The 12,367-nt window shown below is 49.1% G+C and overlaps 1 protein-coding gene across 6 annotated transcripts in view; it reads left to right on the forward strand.

The window, feature by feature from the left end:
* Positions 1-12,367, forward strand: part of ARHGEF6 (Rac/Cdc42 guanine nucleotide exchange factor 6) — a 111,693-nt gene that overhangs the window by 11,219 nt on the left and 88,107 nt on the right. Inside the window, exon 1 of one of the 6 annotated variants that reach the window (XM_039217133.1) lies at positions 1,360-1,387. The exons of the other annotated variants lie outside the window; for them this stretch is intronic. The gene's annotated coding sequence lies outside the window, so the exon portion shown is untranslated. Of the gene's footprint in view, positions 1-1,359; positions 1,388-12,367 lie in introns of those variants that run through there. 6 annotated transcript variants of the gene reach the window in all.

Below are 12,367 nucleotides of genomic sequence, written 5' to 3' on the forward strand. Positions count from 1 at the left end.
GTAATGTCTAACTGTTGGACACTCTTTTTAACTGGCCCACTTCCAGGAGTTTTTGCTGGGCAAAGCTTTGTATATTTAGCTGCTCAATTTGTGCTAGTGGGAAGGCCAAGGAGGATTTTGGTAAGGTTTTTTTTTTCCCCCCTGTTGAGCAAATCTAACACTCCTAATGGAATTTCCATGAGTTACAGTAACTGCCAGGGCTCTGGCCATCCTAGTCTTTTACCGACTGCATTGCCTTTTGTAAGAACTGGACTTCAACTAAGGCGGTAAATATTCCCCACCTCTCACGGACGGTTTTGTGCTCTCTCCAAGGGGCCGGTGACTTGGGTCCTCTTATCCGAGAGTCCAGGAAGGGCATCCAGGAGAGTTGGGGAAGGGACGGCTGCGGAGGGCCGCTGGCGAGCGCTTCCTCCCTCGCCTTGTCTCAGCGGCTCCGCGCGGAGCTGGGGGGCGGAGGGGGAGGTGGGGGTTCGCGTCCGGGGGTCGCAAGGCCACCAGGAAGGGCCAGTCCGTGAGGCCGGGATTCCCGCCCGAGGCTCTGGCGGTGGCCCGCGGCAGGCCGGGCGCCAGCGGCCCCGGGCTCGGCTGGAGCAGGCGGCGGCCACACTGCGCATGCTGCCGCCGCTCCACCGCGGCTTCTGCCGCTGCCTCGGCTCCCCGGGCAGCGGCGGCGGCGGCGGCGGCGGCTCTGCCCTGCCGCTGTCACTTCCAGTTCCTACTTCGGCGATCCAGGTCCGGGTCACCGCTTCCCCACCGCTGGCCCGGTCCCCCCAGGCCGCTCCCCCTGCCCGGCTCCGGCTACGGGCCGGAGGGGCCAGCGCGCGCAGCCGAGCGGGGTCCCCGGGCAGCCGCTCCCGCCCGCCGCCGCCGCCGCCCCGCGCGCCCCGGCCCGGCTCGCCGCTAGCGCACCCGGCGGGAGCGTCTCCCGCACCCCGCGCGGCGCCGCGCTCCTCCGCCCGCCCAGCCGCTCGGCCCTGGAAGCGAGAACTTGAGGGCGAGCATCTGGCTTCCCTTTAGATTACAAAAAAAAAAAAAAAAAAGAGAGAGAGAAAGGCATCAAGAAAAGCCCGAGGCTGGAGGGGTGGCGGGCGCGGCACGGAGTTCGGAGACGGGCGCCCCCTCCTCGCCCGCGTTCAGGAGCAAAGTTGCAGCCGCCCCTCCCAGGCCGGGCGAGCCGAGCCCAGCTCTCCAGTTTCGCCCGGGTGGCGGCCGCGCTCAGGGCAGGGTCCCAGCTCCGGCCGGGGTGCGCGGCTCCCGCAGCCTTGGCACGGGCTCGCCCGCCCGCCCGCCGGCCCCGTGACTCGCGAGGGCGAGCGGCTTCCAGGAGGCGGCGGCGCGGCCGGAGCGAGCGAGCAGCGGGAGGAGCAGCGGGCAGCGGCCGAGCCAGGTGACCTGCCTGGGGGCGAGTGGGTCAGGGGAAGGGGAGAGCGCGGGGGCCCGGGTGGTGCCGAAGGACCGGGGCTGCAGAGGAGCCGCCCTTCCTCCCCCTGCCGTGGCTCGCAGCCCCAGCCGCGGGGTCGGTGCTGGGCCAGGGCCTGGCGGTGCCCTGGGATCCCGGGGGCCGCGAGTGGGGGGCAGGGGCCGAGGGCGCGGAGCGGGGACGCGCCAAACTTAGGGGCGAGTTGTCCGGCTCTGGCCGCCGGGTGTGCAGCGGACAGGATTCCTTCTTTCCCCCGGAACCAGGGCAGGAGTCTACAGTACTATTTTTGATACTAATTTGATGCCCCCCCCTCCCCCGTCCCCGGTATCCGCACGTTTGGGGATATCTTCGGCGTCGAGTATTCAGGTCTGTCGCAGGAAGGGTTTGTGGCTGCACTCGGCAAGGTATACCAACGTGCCCGTAGTTAATTTCGAGTTTTCATTTTCCAGTCATTTAGGAACCCAACAGGTATTTGAGCTATTTCGTTTCTTAGCTCTGGTGTGGAGAGCCCTTAAGTTTATCTCTGCCTCTTCAAAAAAAACCCTTATTTTCATTTTTGGTTTGTTATTGTTTGGGGCTATAGGGGTGACTCACATGACTTGTTTTTCTTAATGTGTAGCAGGCATAAAAATAGAAGACGGGAATATATTTGTCTCTGCGGCTACTTATATTTTGGTGAATAAAAAGCTTTATATAACCTAAAAACCATCACAGAATCAGATAGATTTCAGTTGATGTTCTGTAAAGCATTAACAGTTCAAACCACAAGATCCTAAGGTCCAAACTGCTTCTCTAACTTCTATTTGCCTGGAAAGCCCACAATGTGTCCTTGAACTTCCTATCTTAATTTTGACATTGACCATGGTAAGAGGAGCTGGGATGACATCATTTGCTCCAGCCACAGTTCTGGTATTCTGTGACTGAGAGCACCTCTCTCCAAAATGTAAGGCCCCGGGCCTGCCCTTGGACTTCAGCTGAGGCATTTCCAAGGATTTCTCTTAAGCGAAGTACTCTGCTACATGCCGGCCAGGACTGCAGCTCACGCTTACATAAGCCAGCTCCAGGCTGGTGTAGGCTCTGGGTGTGCTCGGAGCGGTTCGTATCAGAGAGTTCTCAACCTCCGGGGGTGGTGGTGATTGGTGATTGGAGTTTGGAACAAAGTGAATTTGCAGCTTGGATTCTCAGCTTGTGTTTCTTTGCTGCTTAATTTTTTAGAATGTCTTGTACTTAACCTTAACTGAAGCTCACTGTGCCCTTGTAAAAACGTGTAGGAGAGGTGGCAGTACTTTCATTTGCCAGAGAAACGGAAGAGTTAGTTCACCGAAGTCACACAGACAGCGTTACCAGTGGCAGAGCATTAAAACTCCAACATAGATCTTCTGCTCTCAGCCCAGGATTTTTGTTTTGTTTCTTTTTACTAAAATAGGACATTTTAAAGTTTTTTTTAAAAACATTTAATGATTTTTTTTTTTAATTTTTGAGAAAGCATGAGTGGGGGGGGGAGGAGTGTCAGAGAGAGAGGGAGACAAAGAATCCGAAGCAGGCTCCAGGCTCTGAGCTGTCAGCCCAGAGCCCGATGCGGGACTCAAACTCACAAGCTCTGAGATCATGACCTGAGCTGAAGTCGGACGCTTAACCAACTGAGCCACCCAGTCACCCCCATTTTAAAGTTTAAAAAAAATTGTTTTTAAGTTTATTTTGAGAAACAGAGCAGAAAAGGGGCAGAGAGAGAGGCAGAGAGAGAATCCCAGGCAGGCTCCATGCTATTCGCGTGGAGCCCGATGCGGGGCTTGAACCCATGGACCAGGAGATCACGACCTGAACTGAAACCAAGAGTTGGACACTTTAACCGACTGAGCCACCCAGGCGCCCCTAAAATAGGATATTTTATACAGAAGTGTTTCACTTGGCACATTTCATGGATGGTATGTCTTCCGAGCTACTAATTTTTTAATCCTTTTTTGCCAACTCACATCTTGGCCTTGTCTCTGCTTACACAGGGCTGGCTCTGTGCTTCAGGGTGAGGACAGGAGTAGAGCTTTCCAAAGGAGGGTATGTGGTTTGTATTTACCTGCTGTCGTTGGCCTCCCCGTGCAGCCTTGGGGACAGCAGGTGCTGAATAGAGTCAGCAAACCAGGGCCCAGAAATGTCCGATATTCGTTTGACATCATCAGTCCAAGTATAATATTACTTCAGTCTTTACAAAGACAGTCATTCAGGAGGAGAAATTGGAGAGTGTGAGTTTTGTTCCTTTACAGCCACCTGCTCATCACCGTGCTTAGGAACTGAGAGGCGAAGGAAGAAAAGGGGTGGATTACCTACCGCTTCTCAAGCACCTACTATGTTCTAGGTACTGTGCTAGGTGCTTTAGGCATATTACCTTCTTTCATCCTCCTGACAGTCCCGGGAGGGAGGTGGGGGTGTGCCCATTACCCAGTGGAGGAAACTGACGTTTGGGGATGATCCAGACAAATGCCTCCCACCGTCGGTGCCAGTCAGAACGGCGCTGCTCATGGGCCTTACTCCAGGGCTCGTTGCCTTTGCCATGTGCCAGGCTGTTCCCTCAAAGGAGCCATTGATAAATACGGGAGCACCCAGCCCCTTGGTTTTCACATATGGCCGTACATCAGAGCCACCTGGGTGCTTCTACAAAATACAGACACTGTGGTCCCTCCCACCCCCCTGCTGAGCTTAATTGGCCTGTGGTGAGGCCCAGGCCTAGGTATTTCTGTCTTTTTAATGTTTAAATAAACTGTGTATTGACATATAACATGAATCCAGGAAATCGCGCAAATCCTAAGTATACGGTTTGATCAATCTTTAAGAATTGAACACATCCGTATAATCAGCACACCAATGAAGAAACACAGCGTTGGCTCAGTCGGTTGGGCATCTGACTTCGGCTCGGGTCAGGATCTCACGGTCCGTGGGTTGGAGCCCTACCTCGGGCTCTGTGCTGACGGCTCGGAGCCTGGAGCCTGCTTTGGATTCTATGTCTCCCTCCCTCTCTCTCTCTGCCCCTCCCCCACTCACCCTCTCTTTCTCTCTCAAAAATAAACATTTTTTTTTTTTTAAAAAAAACAGACACAACATTGTCAGCACCCAGAAGCCACCATCATGCCCCTTCCCAATGACTACCTGTCACCAGTGGGCACCACTGCCCCGACTTCTAATAGATACATTTTTTTTTTTCTGTTTCGGTACATTATATGAGTGGAATTATACAGTATGTACTCACTTATATAAGGTTTCTTTCACTCAGGGTAACATTTGTACAAGTAACCCATGGGCTGGATGCTAATGGCTCGTGCTTTGCATTGCAAGTACTGTCTCATCATGCCGATGTACCACGTTTTGTTCTTCCGTTCACCTGCTGATGGATGTCTGGGTGGCTTCCAGGTTTGGGTTGCTGTGACGGTGTGGCTGTGCTTGTCCCGGCCATGTCTTCAGGTGCACGGTTCTGTGGGGTCCGAACAGAGGAATGGCACAGCCGTGTCTCAGAGTATGCATATATTCGGTTGGACTAGATCCCGCCCCACAGTTTCTCAAAGTCGCCGTGTCTTGTAATTATTTTGTTTTGAAAGGTCCCTAGGTCATTCTAATGTGCAGCCAGACCTGAGAACCATTTCCGCGGTGTATCTCGAGTTCAACAACCTGGCAACCTCCCGGGTCTCACCCAGCTGAGAACTGGAAAGAAAGACATGCCAAGCTTCCTCCACAGCTTCAGATCTTCTAGAACATCTTCTCTGCTGGGTTGGGTGACTATCATCCCTATTCCCATAATCCTTTGTGCCAAGCTATCTTTTTAAAAAAATTTTTTTATGTCTTTATTTTTTTATTTTGAGAGACAGAGACAGAGAGCGAGCAGGGGAGGGTCAGAGAGAGAGGAAGATACAGAATCTGAAACAGGCTCCAGACTCTGAGCTGTCAGCACAGAGCCCGACGCAGGGCTCAAACCCATGAACCGTGAGATCATGACCTGAGCCGAAGTCGGACGCTTAACCGACTGAGCCACCCAGGTGCCCCTCTTTTTTTTAACTTAAAAATAAGTTTATTTATTTGAGAGAGAGAGAAAGAGAGTGAGCGGGTAAAGGGGAAGAGAGAGAGGGAGACAGAGAATCGCAAGCAGGCTCTGCATTGACAGCTCAGAGCCCGACCTGGGGCTCGAACTCACAAACCGTAAGATCATGACCTGAGCTGAAACCGAGAGTCAGATGCTTAACTGTCTGAGCTCCCCAGGTGCCCCTGTGCCAAGCTGTCTTAATACTGATGGGCCACTCTCACTATAGGAATCTGTGGACACGTTGATCTGTCTCCTTGTTTTGGCACTTCTCAAAGGCAGGAACCTGGATTTGATCATTCTTATAGTCCCAGCACTCTGTATAACAGGTATGCATAGCAGGTACTCAGTATAACAGGTGCACGTAGCAGGTACTCAGTATAACAGGTGTGCGTAGCAGGTACTCAGTAAATGTTTATTAAATGAATGATCGGTAGAATGACTGAATGCTGTGGGACAGTCTGGGCTGCGGTGGCCCCTCTTTACACTAAGGCTTACGCACTTTATTCCTGGGAGACCGCCTCAGGGTCTTGCTCGGAGCCGAATAACTCTTACTTATCTAACTGAGCTTGTTGGCATTATGGGTAACCTGGTTGCTCTTCCCCCAGTGGATTAGAAATAGAAAATTAGGGGCGCCTGGGTGGCTTGGTTAAGCATCCGGCTTTCGCTTAGGTCATGATCTCGCGGTTCGTGGGTTCGAGCCCCGCGTCGGGCTCTGTGCTGACTGCCAGCTCAGAGCCTGGAGCCTGTTTCGGTCTGTGACTCCCTCTCTCTCTGACCCTCCCCTGCTCACGCTGTCTCTCTCTCTCTCTCCTAGAAATAAATAAAACATTTAAAAAAAAAGCTTTATAAAAAAAAGAAATAGAAAATTAGATTAGATGAGATAAGGTATGTGGAAGCACTTTGTAAACTGGAGAACAGCATCTAGATCGGAGGTCATGATGGGGGGGGGGGCTGCTGGGGACTTGGCGGACCGGCAGTGATAGAAGGAGTACATATCCACGTATCACACGGAGGAAATGAAGTCAACAGTGTGTCAGGAATGGAGCCAGGAAAACTCTAAGGAGCAGACCCCCAAATATACAACCATCGGGCGCCTTTGTTTATGGGGTCAGGCAACCCAACCCAAGCCGCGTGGTCTGGTGGCTGGAGTTTGTGACTTTCCCTACCTGGGTCTGCGTTCGATTCCTGGTCAGGGAAACCTTTGTTCTTGAGAAGTCGCATAGCAGTGCAGAGCCTGAGCTTTGGACTTGAGCTGACCTGAGTTGGCCACTTGTTAGGTGTCTGGTAACTTCCTTAGTGCTAGTGCTAGGTAATATTAGGTCTACACTACGCTATTGGGTCTATGCTAGGTAATATTAGGTCTATGGTTATTGTCAGGTGGACACTACCTCTTAAGCAGTAAATGAGAGAAAAGCACAGAAAGCACTGGGCCTGGTGTCGGGCACTGAGCAAGCTCTCAATGAAAGCTAGTTCCTAACTGGAGTTTTAATATATCCCCGTAGACTAGTATTCACAAATGATAACATCGCATTATTGAAAAAAAAAAGTTCACTGAAGTCTTTAGCTATGTTAAGCAAAGTCTATTAAGAAGTGAGTCATGCTTTAGAGAGAAGATCTTTGGAAATCTTAACACTGAAAACAACTTGGAGACAGAGGCGCCTGCGTGGCTCAGTCGGTTAAGCTTCTGACTCTCGATTTCAGCTCAGGTTATGATCTCACAGTTCGTGGTATCGAGCCCTGAGTTGGGCTCTGCGCTGACATCGTGGAACCTACTTGGGATTCTCTCCCTCCCTCCCTCTCTCTCTCTGACTCTGTCCCTTCCCTGCTCGTGCTGTCTCTCTCTCTCTCAAAATAAATAAATAAACTTTAAAAAATAAAGTAAAAAATAAAAACGTGGGATACAGGCAGGGGTAGACGGTGACCTCTGTAGAATGATAGCTTCTCCCAGGTTTCTGAGCTTTTACACTGGTTACTTTGAGAATTTAAACATGGAGGAACCTTCAAACAGGAAAACAAAATCCAGGCATCTTGTTCCTTAGTTCCATTCTTTGTTCGACAGAGACTGCTTGATTTTGGAAAAAAAGTTTTTTAAGTTTTTTTTTTTAAGCTTATTTATTTTGAGAGAGAGTGAGAGTGAGCATCCCAAGCAGGCTCTGCACTGTCACCGCAGACAGAGCCCGATGTGGGGCCCGAACCCATAAACTGAGAGATCATGACCTGAGCCGAAACCAAGAGTCAGATGCTTAACTGACTGAACCACCCAGATGCCCCTAGAAAAGAACATTCTTTAAAAAGTAAAGTTGCTGGTAAAATCCCCACATATTTTCTAATACTTAACAGCCCTCTTCCGAAAGCAAAACAAAGTCAAGCATTTTCTAGAAACTTCGGGTGAATAGTGGTGGCAGCCCTGGCATTTCTTCTTGTGTTTACCAGTAGACACCAGTCCTTTGAACATGATTAACGTCTTTCCCTCACTAATTGAAGTGCTCCACCTTTTCATTTGTACTTGAAATTCTCAGTGCCTCACATCATAGAAAATAATTTGAATTTAGATTAGAGTGTGTTGAAGTGTGTTTAAAATTATTCACATGTCCTATTTAATTTGTTTACATATTTTACTTGGAAGGCTACATAAAGACAGTTTAAATTCCTGTGATATCGTGGCTCAGTGAAATCCAAGGAGCAGAGATTGGAAACTTGAACGGTAATTTCTGTCAACTTGGGGATACTCTTAAGCGTTTTATGAACTGGTTGTAAAAGTTCACGTTAAGGTCTTGGCCGGTGGTCTTGCTACTGTTCTCGATGCTTTGTGTGGCCATGTTTTAATGGCTGAAAACAATTTGTATATGGTTTCCTTTATAAGAACTCGGGACTAGAAATGTGTGTAGGGTTCTGGTTCCAAGCAGGACCTGGAGAAGACAAAGCCATCGAATTCTTCCGAGACTATGAATCATTCAGTTCCTGACCACAGTTACTCCTTGAGCTACCATTTTGTGTGCTAATAATAGAACCCATTTGGACGGATTCCTGTTGGAATTGACAAATAAGGAATGCCTTTCACTCTTTTCTAGTCGATGCATGAGCTAGAAGAATGTGAAAAAGGAATATTTTCGGTTTCTCACGTTGATGACCTGGAGGAGAGAGTTTAACTTTTGTGCCTGTTAAGACCAACCTATTCATATTTTAATTACAATAGCTTGAAATTTAAACGTACACTCCAGGGCAAGATGCTGGTTTGTTTGTTTTTGGTTTTGTTTTTTGCTTGTTGTTTTAGTTAAACAATTCGGCAAATGGTTTTCTATGTTTGGTGATGACTGACAAAAACCATTTTCCCTTGCTCCCAGGAAATAAGTAATAAACCTGTTGAGTTGGGCGTAGTTGACGGGGAAGATAAAAATCAACTGCCTCTGTACAAAAATCATGGTATGCAGTGCTTGAAAAGGAAGCATGTCATTTCTGAATTGGGTTGGATGTATATGGATAACCCCAAAAGGACTCTGTTTTGTTAGAAAATTTGGCCAGTTGAATCTTTCTGATGGGTGATGTCCAAGTTACCTTGTTTTGGATCTCAGTCTAATTTAAAATATTTTTTTGTTTTATTTTAGAGAGAGAGAGCACAAGCAAGGGAGGGGGAGAGAGAGAGAGAGAGAGAGAGAGAGAATATAAGCCGGGGAAGGGCAGCAGGAGAGAGAATCTTAAGCAAGCTCCATGCTCAGTGCAGAGCCTGACATGGGGCTCAATCCCACAACCCTGGGATCATGAGCTGAACCAAAATCAAGAGTCGGACGCTCAACCGACTGAGCCGCCCAGGTACCCCTCTAATTTGGTTTTAATGTTGATTCTAACAGGCTGTTTCTGGGGGCAGCAGAGCACAATATAGCTCCTTACTAAAGCCACACAGTGTTGGCCAGCGATCCCCTACTCCAGCCCCATTCTAATCTGGTCATATGTTGTCCCCGAGGCGGCCCCCAGGGATCAGCATGCGAGGTGAAGACACAGCAGAAGGCTTTGAGGTTAGTTCCTAAAAGAAGTGCAAGGTCTGGCCTTGGAACTGCAAATGAAGAAGGGTGAGGGCACTTGCTGGTTTTTTCAGGGCCTTTGCTTACCCACTTTTTAGAGGGGATATATGCCCCCCCCACCCCGGTTCAGAAGCTGCTCTATATCTGCATTTCAGCAAGACATTGCCACTTCCTCTGCCATCATCTGGAAGACAGACTTAGGGTGCCAGACATCTGTTTGATTGGCTCCAGCGTGGGCAGACCCTGGCAGACCGGACCCCAGCACGCAGAGGGGTGTATGGCTTCTGAGAGGTGGCTCATCCGAAAGAACACAGAGCCACCCATTATTTCTATTTGACTTCTGGCAGAAGATCTACCTTCCTAATTAAGTTCTGCTTAGACAAACAGAGCAAAATCCCAGCTTTATACTTTCTTGGGAACTTGAATATTATTACAGAGATCAGACGTATCAGTTGAGGGATTGAAAAGGGCAATGGGGAAAAGGAAGAATTAAATTAAGGGAAGGTGGAAGCAGCAGGTTGCAAAGCAGTGAGTGACACGGTTATTAAGGGCTCGTCTTGCCCTAGACAACAGCACACAGATGTCTCTAACCTTGGACGTGTGGACATGATTTTAAGAGGCATCTTTAAGGTGTTAAGCTCTTAGCATCTTTTAGGAAGAGCACAGCCTGTGAAACAGGCCTGAACGTTCCATCTTATAATTCGTCTATTTTTTTAATCTTTATTTTTGAGAGAGAGAGACAGAGCGTGAGTGGGGAAGGGGCAGAAAGAGGGAGACACAGAATCCGAGGCAGGCTCCAGGCTCCAAGCTGTCAGCACAGAGCCGGACGCGGGGCTCAAACTCACTGACCGTGAGATCATGACCCAAGCCAAAGTCGGACGCTTAACCGACTGAGCCACCCAGGCGCCCCTTCGTCTATTCTTCACAGCCAGGTCTCCAGCAAACAGGATGCTTACCAATAATTTGTGAGAAGTGTCTGCAAACCAGTATTTTACCAACAAAAGAAATTTAACCCCTTCTTTGGGGGCACAAGTGTCATTGTGATTGTGTAAATAAGCATTTGTGCTGTAACATGACCAGTTTGCAGTCTTTGAAGACATGCTGGTGTTTGGGAATGTTTTAAGGATTGGGGAAATCTTGGGAGCGCCTGGGTGGCTTAGTCGGTTAAGCGTCTGACTTTCGCTTAGGTCATGATCTCACAGTTTGTGGGTTCGAGCCCCGCGTCGGGCTCTGTGCTGACAGCCAGCTCAGAGCCTGGAGCCTGTTTCAGATTCTGTGTCTCTCTCTCTCCCTGACCCTCCCCTGCTCATGCTGTCTCTCTCTCTCTCTCTCCCCTAGAAATAAATAAAAAACATTAAAAAATTTAAAAAAAAAGAAAAGGATTGGGGAAAATCTTGATTTGGGATCCAGAAATTACTTTCCAGGAAAGACAACAGGATGGAAAACAATGGTTTAGTGGTTGGTGAGCCCACAGGTGGCTTCTTTATTTACTACATTTTACATACTCTCCTTTTTATTTTTCCATCAGACAGCAAATTTATCTCTTAGTTCCTGGCATATACCAGGTGTTCAGTAAATATTTGTCGAATGGGGAAGCACTGGATGCATTAAAAATTTTTTTAATGTTTATTTTTATTTTTGAGAGAGAGAGACAGAGCATGAGTTGGGAAAAGGCAGAGAGAGAGACACACACAGAATCCGAAGCAGGCTCCAGGCTCCGAGCTGTCAGCACAGAGCCCGATGTGGGGCTTGAACTCATGCTGTGAGATCGTGATGTGAGCCGAGGTTGGACACTTAACCGACTGAGCCACCCAGGCGCCCCTGGTTGGGTATTCAAGGTGTGACACTTGCACAATAGGACTCTGTAACTTTGCTTCTCCGATGTGACCCCAGGCAGTACCTTCGCTCCCTTCAACATTCTTCCCTTCTCTGAAATCACAGTCTTCACTGAGAAGAATCTATTTTACCAAGCAATGGAAAATAGATAAGCTCCCATTTCTCAAGTTCTGCCAGGAAAAAAAAAATGACCTTTTCTCCGTCTTTCCTTTCGGGAGAAGGCATGCCGAAAGGGCAGGTGTTTCTGGTGGAAGAAATACCTGTTTAACTTTTAGGTGGACAGGAAATACTGATGGTCAGCAAGTGCTTGTTCACCGCCTGTACAGTGGGGGCTGTGCCTGGCATTGTGGGAAACCGCAGCATTGAACAGCGGAATGCTGTGTATGGTGAGCTTTCCAGCTTAGTGGTTTCCAGAGTCTAGAGCATAATACACAGTTCAGAAGAAGCCCATTGTAGCCTGAGGTGTAGTGTTCGGGGCAGACCCTGTGGAGGGGAGTGATGTCATTTGGGCCCCAAAGGACAAGTGGGATTCAAATGGTTGAGGAGGGGCCCCTGGGTGGCTCAGTCAGTTAAGTGTCCGACTTTGGCTCAGGTCATGATAGAGCGGCTCGCGAGTTCGAGCCCCTCATGGGCCTCTGCGCCAAAGGAGAGAAACTGAATAAATAAATAAATAAATAAACTGAAAATAAATAAATAAATAAATAAACTGAAAACAAAAACAAATGGTTGAGCGAAGTTTTCCATCAGGAGAAGCGTGCATGTCGGAGAGAGAGGCACGGTGAAGAAAGTGAAGGATTCTGGGACATATATGGAGATGACGGTGAGAAATGATGGGCTTGAGATGAAACGGGAATGCCAGCCTGCAGAGCGCATATTTGATTTTGTAGGCACTTACAGGCCGGGTTCCGTTAGGCGGAGGGACCTGGATGTTCATGGAAAGCACCACTCCTGAGGTGCCTGATATCAGAGCTCCCAAATGCCCACCTTACCGTGCGTGGACTGTACCCTAGGTATAAATCTTGTTTGAGA

The sequence above is a fragment of the Hyaena hyaena genome, unplaced genomic scaffold, assembly GCF_003009895.1.
Source record: "Hyaena hyaena isolate Hyena2069 unplaced genomic scaffold, ASM300989v1 scaffold_669, whole genome shotgun sequence".
Lineage (NCBI taxonomy): Eukaryota > Metazoa > Chordata > Mammalia > Carnivora > Hyaenidae > Hyaena > Hyaena hyaena.